The sequence below is a fragment of the Pinus tabuliformis genome, chromosome 9 (genome assembly GCF_031772625.1).
Source record: "Pinus tabuliformis cultivar Carrire ecotype Pingquan chromosome 9, CPIR1, whole genome shotgun sequence".
Lineage (NCBI taxonomy): Eukaryota > Viridiplantae > Streptophyta > Pinopsida > Pinales > Pinaceae > Pinus > Pinus tabuliformis.
Genome location: NC_142307.1, coordinates 752,981,890 through 752,990,046, shown reverse-complemented (window position 1 = coordinate 752,990,046; position 8,157 = coordinate 752,981,890).

Genomic DNA, 8,157 nt, shown 5'->3' with positions numbered 1-8,157 from the left:
GGGTTGCCATCAAGTCCAAAGGGGGAGATTTTTGGCATTATGAGACAAGTATTGTCCTTGAAGGCAAATCACACTGATAACAAATCATAGTGCAGAAGGATAGCAGCAAGGAATTGATGATCAGTCTACAAGTATGAAGAAAAATAGATACACGCTGGTTCGATATGTACCAAGTCGCGTGTACACGTTGGTTTGCTTCAGTAAAAGCGCGTGTATGTGGAAAACTTATCTTTGGTCCATGGCGGTTATTCCTTGGAAGTTGTGCCTATGGTTTTGGACCTTGGCGTCTTGGCGGACGTGTTGATCCCTAGTTTTGAAGTTGATGGTATTGGATTTCTATGGTTTTGGCTCTTGGTATTGAACAAGGCCTAAGGCTATATAAGGAGAAGGAAATCATGAGGCAATGTATCTGAAATGTCTTGAATATCTGATGAAGTATTAGATCCAGTATGCAGGTTATTCGGTGATGGTGTATTGCTTGATCTGAGCTAAGGAGAGATCTCATCGGTTGATGGAAAACAAGATCTAAGGAGAGATCGGGATCAAATGGTTTGAAATGAACTATCTTTATATGGTTGATTATGCGAATTTCTAGATCTGCATACTGACGCAATGTTATGTTCTGGGGATAACTGAAATCTGGTACAGCTGCAAGTAATGAAAAATTATTTTTAGATCTGTACGCAGGTTGTCTTCGGTAAAACCGCGTGTATACGCGGGTTGCCTTCATAGTAGTAGCGTATATCTTTTGGAGCTTGATTTTTGGGTTGCAGCTGGATCTGACTGTTATTGCAGAGTTCTGTAGTTTGCTTTGTGTTCTGGTGACTGGGTTTGACAGGGTTTCAGTGGTTCAGTGATTCAAAGATTGATGATGCTAGTATTGGTTGTTTTATATGATTTGTGAATGAATCATGGTCTTCAGATTGTAATGTTGTGCTTCAGGAGTATCCAGTCTGAAAATTGATGAAAAGTGGTACCTGAAGGAAAGAAGATTGTAGGCCAGCACCTACGTACTAGTATGTTAGCTAATACAAGAGCAAAGGGGGTTGGAGCTCCCTTCCAAGGAAGTTTGGAGAACGAGAGAAGGTTGAAGCTTTCTGCAGGTTGTAGCCTGCGTACTGGTATAAGGCTGCACCAGTACAAAAGATTGTAAACTGAAATTCTTATTAAAGAAAGATAGAGACGACTTGCAGCAGGTGGTTTTCACCCACATTGGGTTTCCACCTTATATCATGGTGTTCATGTGTGTGGCTTTTGTATGATGATCTGTTCTGTTATACTGCATCTGTTTACTCTTAATATGGTGAATAATGACCTGATGCACTTAACTCAAGATAAAATAACTGAATTATAAGTTTTCTGGTTATACGCTGTTTTCTTTAGACACAGTAGCGTGTACACGCCAGTTCACTTAACTAAAGTAGCGTATATGTTTCTGAGCACTGAAAAAGTTTTATTGATCTGATAATACTGATTCACCCCCCCCCCCCCCCTCTCAGTATTATTTCCAACAATTGGTATCAGAGCAGGTCCTTCAGAGAAGCTTGATCGCTTGAAGGTAGATTGTTCATCATGAGCAACTACGAGAGAGAAGCATCAATCAGGCCATCGGTTTTTGATGGGACAAACTTCAATTATTGGAAGGTAAGAGTTACTGCCTATCTTCAATCTCTTGGCACAGAAGTTTGGGACATCGTAGAGACATGCTATACTTTTCCTTCAGCTACTCCTACAGATGCAGATGAGAAAAAGAAGTATGAAACAAAGTGCAAATAAGAAAAGCTACTACACTCATGAAGATAGTGATGGCCTATCAAACAGTGATGAAGATGAACGAGGTAATGAATATAAATTGTTAATGGCATTCGAAGATGATGAATATATGGATGCTATAGATGTGGATTATTTTCATGAAGAAATTACTAGACTTAAGAGACGTATAGAAGAGAAGAATATGATCATTGATACTCTACAATTTCAAATTGATGAAAAGGGAAGACATCTTGAAAAATTAGAAGGTGAAATTGTTGGTCTTAGAAAAGAGATTGAGAAAAAAAAAGCTATTAATCTCAAATTTGTTAAAGGATCTGAAACCTTGGATGAGATTATCAATGTGCAGCAATCTCCTCTGATCAAGACAGGTCTGGGATATAATGGAGAAACATCTCAAGCCTCTACCTCTAAAAGTTATCTTGATGCAACAAGAAGAAATGAGCAAAAGCACAATGAAGACCATCAGGTAAAGCAGGGACGAATTGCAAACATAAGCTATCAGGGGCAATCCATCTTAAGGACAAACAGAAGCTACAATCAGCCACAGGTAAAATCTTCCCAATTTGCTCCAAGAATGAATGTGAATAGAAGCTACAATCGTTTGGATGATAGATCTGATTATCGCAGAAGTTTTTTTAATGGCCAATGCTTTTCTTGCCATAACTTCGATCACAAAGCAGCTCAATGTGTTGCCTACAAGACAATCATGACTAGAGAAGCTCAAAAGCAAGGGAGAATGACTGAAACCATGAAAATAACTTATAACAACTTTTCGGTTCTTGAAAATGAAGTTGAATGTTCTATTTGTAATAACTTTGGTCATGAAGACTCTAAATGCAGGAGCAGGTTCCGGAAGACAACTCAGAAGGAACAAACTTCGAATGTCAGAACATGGAGAATAAAGGAACCGCAACTAGAAAGATGTGGGATAGCATTTTATGCAGAAGGTCAAGAAGGTATATGGTACATTGACAACGGTTGTTCGAAGCATATGACAGGGGACAAAGAAAAGCTTGAGTCATATACCGCATTAGAAAAAGGGAAGAAAGTCTCTTTTGGAAACGATATCTCTGCAGCCATAAAAGGAAAAGGTGTTGCTCCATTGAAAGAGAAGGTCAAAGCAGGAAATGTTTTATATGTTGATGGATTGAAGCATAATCTTCTGAGTGTCAGTCAGATGTGCGATCAAGGAACAGAGGTAATATTTAGATCAAATGGATGTTGTGTTCGCGATCTTGATACAGGTGAAACAGTGCTCAAGGGAAGAAGGACTCCAAATAATCTATATACCTTTGAGGAAAGACAACAATGCTACTTGAGCAAGGATGATGAACATTGGCTATGGAATCGGAGGTTGGGACATCTAAGTTTTTCACAAATAAGGAAAGCATGCAAATATCAGGCAGTTCGTGGTCTTCCAGATATCAAAATTCCAGACAACACTATATGCAAATCTTGTTAGTTTGGAAAGCAAACCAGAACTAACTTTCCAGAGAAGGAAGGATCCGCTAGCATGCCTCTTGAGCTAGTACATACAGATACATGTGGTCCATTCAGAAAAAGAACACCTCGAGGAGAAGAATACTTGATATTATTCATTGACGATTTCTCCAGGTTTGTCTGGTTAGGACTTATGAAGCACAAAGATGAAGCATTCAAAAAATTCAAATCCTTCAAAGCCTTGGTTGAAAATGAATCAGGACACAAAATTAAGTGCCTCAGATCTGACAGAGGTGGGGAGTTTACCTCAAACGAATTTTTTGATTTCTGTGAAGAACATGGGATAAGAAGAGAATTCTCTACAGCTAGAACTCCTCAGCAAAATGGGGTTGTGGAAAGAACGAACAGAACAATCCAACAAACGGCTTGTGCTATGCTTGATGAATCAGGTACTCCCGCAACCTTTTGGGGTGAAGCTGCACATGCTGTTGTTATTATTCTTAACAAAACAAATGTCCGAGTAAACAACACTCAAACACCTCATGAGCTCTGGAGTGGTGAGAATCCTTCGGTGAAGCACTTCAAAATCTTTGGGAGCAAATGTTATATTAAGAATACTGATGAGCAACTTGGAAAACTTGAACCAAGAGCAGTTGAAGGTATTCTTCTTGGTTATTCTCCATATAGCAAAGCATACAAATGCTACAATAAAAGACTTGGGAGAATTGTGGATAGCATTGATGTAGTGGTTGATGAGAAGGGATACATTCCTAGGCAAATTCATCGTGAAGACATTGAAGAAGATGAAGACTATCCTCAAATGTAGAATGATGAAGAAGAAGAACCTCAACAAGAGGAAGAACCTCAAGAAGAACCAGAGGAGCAAACAATAATAGAAGAGAAGACTCCATCCAGATATGTTCAAAAGAATCATCCAGAATCTCAGATTGTGGGGCAGAAAGAAGCAGGAGTACAAACAAGAAGAAGAATTACAGAAGCTTCAAGCTATTTGGCGTTACTATCTTCCACTGAACCACAAAATGTGAAATAAGCATGCAAAGATGAATGTTGGGTCAAAGCAATGGATGAAGAACTTGAGCAGATAGAAAAGAACAACACTTGGGAACTGGTTCCTAGACCAAAAGATAAGAATGTCATAGGGACAAAATGGGTCTTCAAGAATAAATTGAATGAAAATGGAGAAGTAATTAGAAACAAGGCCAGACTTGTTTGTAAAGGGTATGCGCAGCAAGAAGGGATAGATTTTGAAGAGACTTTTGCTCCTGTTGCAAGACTTGAGGCCATCCGAATGTTCCTTGCTCTCTCAAGTTTTCAAAATTTCAAGGTATTTCAAATGGATGTGAAATCAGCGTTTCTGAATGGAGACTTAGAAGAAGAAGTATATGTTGAGCAGCCAGATGGTTTCATTCTTGGGAATGATCCAAACCTTGTATGCAGATTGAAAAAGGCTCTTTATGGTCTCAAACAAGCTCCAAGGGCTTGGTATTATCGGTTGGACAAATATCTTCACCAACAAGGTTTTTCAAAAGGATCAGCAGATAGCAATCTCTATATGAAAATTGAAAATAACAAATTGCTAATACTTGTTGTGTATGTAGATGATATTATATTTGGCAGCAATGAAGAGGCTATGAGTCAGAACTTTGCCTTGGTTATGCAGAAAGAATTTGAAATGTCATTACTTGGAGAATTGACATACTTTCTTGGATTGCAAATCCAACAAAGTGAAGGAGGCATTTTCTTGTCTCAAACCAAGTACCTCAAGCAGATCTTGAAGAAGTATGGCATGGAATATTCAAAGCCAGTTTGTACCCCCATGGTTACAGGATGCAGCCTTAGTGCAAATGATGAATCAGCAGCCGTTCACCAACCAACTTGTAGATCCATGATTGGGAGTTTGCTTTATTTAACAGGTACACGACCAGATATTATGCATGCAGTAGGAATTGTTGGAAGATTCCAAGCCAACCCAAAGGAAACTCATCTTCAGGCAGTCAAAAGAATCTTAAAGTATCTTCAAGGGACCCAAAACTATGGCTTATGGTATCCTAGAGATACAGATCTCACTCTTCATGCTTACACATATGTAGATTGGGTCGGAAGTGTGGATGATAGGAAAAGCACAAGTGGTGGTGCTTTCTTCATGGGTTCTAGATTAGTATCTTGGTTCAACAAGAAATAGAGTTCGATTGCTTTATCTACAACTGAAGCAGAATATGTGGCTGCGGCATCTTGTTGCACATAACTTCTTTGGATGATGCAGACCTTGCAGGATTTTCAAATCACTTGCACGCCACCAGTCTCTATCTTATGTGATAATACAAGTGCAATCAACATTTCAAAGAATCCAGTCATGCACTCAAAGACCAAGCACATACCAATCAAGTACCATTTTCTTCGGGAACAAGTGCTTGAGCAGAAGGTCAAGTTGGAGTATGTTCCTTCTAAGGAACAAGTTGCTGATATTCTCACAAAACCACTGCCCAGGGAAACTTTTGAATATCTCAGACAAAAGCTGAGAGTAATGGATGCTTCATCCTGCTGTTAAATCTTGTCTGTTCTACAGAAAAGTTGGTATACGCGAGTTTTGTAAGGGATATCCGCGTATATACGCCGATTTGTGCAGGGAAAGTCGCGTGTATGGTGTACGGGTGCTGCAGAAATTCTATCCGCGTACATACGCTGTTTTATGCAGGAGAAGTCGCATATATAGAGTTCTGATCAATAAGGGAAGACTCTGGTTGGAGAAGGTCTGAGATGGGTAAGTCAAAATTCTTCAGGCACAGTTTCAGGGGGTACAGCAGGCACAGATTTAGGGGGAGCAGCTTAAAGTCTCATAAAGCATTGTTGGCATTTAGATGCTTTCGGTCCTAGTCCACAACTGCTGTTAATTTCAGGAGAAGGAGCTCAGAAGGAAATCTTGGCTGCTGATATAAAAGATGTTTATCAGATACTGCTGGTGTCTTTCAGAAGTCTTGGTCTAGATTTGTTGTCTCTATGTCATATTTCTTTTATAGTGTCAAGGTCATGTAACGGCCTATGATTTCCCCACTATGCCTGGGATGGATGAATGATGTAATGTTATTGGTTATTATATTTCTGATGTATCTCCTCTTGGTTGGGAGTATGGATGCATGCATTGAGTCTTTTGGTGATAGGAAGGTCCTTTATGATGTATAAGTCTTGGTTCGTTTGAAGAACATCTTTTGCAGATCTTGCCTACAGTCAGGGGGAGCATGTTCAGCACAGCAGAGCAGAGAAATCAGCATGTACTCAGGGGGAGCACAGCCCTTTTCCCTTGATGACAAAGGGGGAGAATGATTCTAAGGATCTTGGGGTTGCCATCAAGTCCAAAGGGGGAGATTGTTGGCATTATGAGACAAGTATTGTCCTTGATGGCAAATCACACTGATAACAAATCATAGTGCAGAAGGATAGCAGCAAGGAATTGATGATCAGTCTACAAGTATGAAGAAAAATAGATACACGCTGGTTCGCTATGTACCAAGTCGCGTGTACACGCTGGTTGGCTTCAGTAAAAGCGCGTGTATGTGGAAAACTTATCTTTGGTCCATGGCGGTTTTTCCTTGGAAGTTGTGCCTATGGTTTTGGACCTTGGCGTCTCGACGGACGTGTTGATCCCTAGTTTTGAAGTTGATGGTATTGGATTTCTATGGTTTTGGCTCTTGGTATTGAACAAGGCCTAAGGCTATATAAGGAGAAGGAAATCATGAGGCAATGTATCTGAAATGTCTTGAATATCTGATGAAGTATTAGATCCAGTATGCAGGTTATTCGGTGATGGTGTATTGCTTGATCTAAGCTAAGGAGAGATCTCATCGGTTGATGGAAAACAAGATCTAAGGAGAGATCGGGATCAAATGGTTTGAAATGAACTATCTTTATATGGTTGATTATGCGAATTTCTAGATCTGCATACTGATGCAATGTTATGTTCTGGGTATAACTGAAATCTGGTACAACTGCAAGTAATGAAAAATTATTTTTAGATCTGTACGCAGGTTGTCTTCGGTAAAACCGCGTGTATACGCGGGTTGCCTTCATAGTAGTAGCGTATATCTTTTGGAGCTTGATTTTTGGGTTGCAGCTGGATCTGACTGTTATTGCAGAGTTCTGTAGTTTGCTTTGTGTTCTGGTGACTGGGTTTGACAGGGTTTCAGTGGTTCAGTGATTCAAAGATTGATGATGCTAGTATTGGTTGTTTTATATGATTTGTGAATGAATCATGGTCTTCAGATTGTAATGTTGTGCTTCAGGAGTATCCAGTCTGAAAATTGATGAAAAGTGGTACCTGAAGGAAAGAAGATTGTAGGCCAGCACCTACGTACTAGTATCTTAGCTAATACAAGAGCAAAGGGGGTTGGAGCTCCCTTCCAAGGAAGTTTGGAGAACGAGAGAAGGTTGAAGCTTTCTGCAGGTTGTAGCCTGCGTACTGGTATAAGGCTGCACCAGTACAAAAGATTGTAAACTGAAATTCTTATTAAAGAAAGATAGAGACGACTTGCAGCAGGTGGTTTTCACCCACATTGGGTTTCCACCTTATATCATGGTGTTCATGTGTGTGGCTTTTGTGTGATGATCTGTTCTGTTATACTGCATCTGTTTACTCTTAATATGGTGAATAATGACCTGATGCACTTAACTGAAGATAAAATAACTGAATTATAAGTTTTCTGGTTATACGCTGTTTTCTTTAGACACAGTAGCGTGTACACGCCGGTTCACTTAACTAAAGTAGCGTATATGTTTCTGAGCACTGAAAAAGTTTTATTGATCTGATAATACTGATTCACCGCCCCCCCCGCCCCCCCCCCCTCTCAGTATTATTTCCAATAGGAGCATCTAATTTTGATCCTAGTTGAAAAATGCCATAACAAGCTAATGTATTTTACTCATATGTAG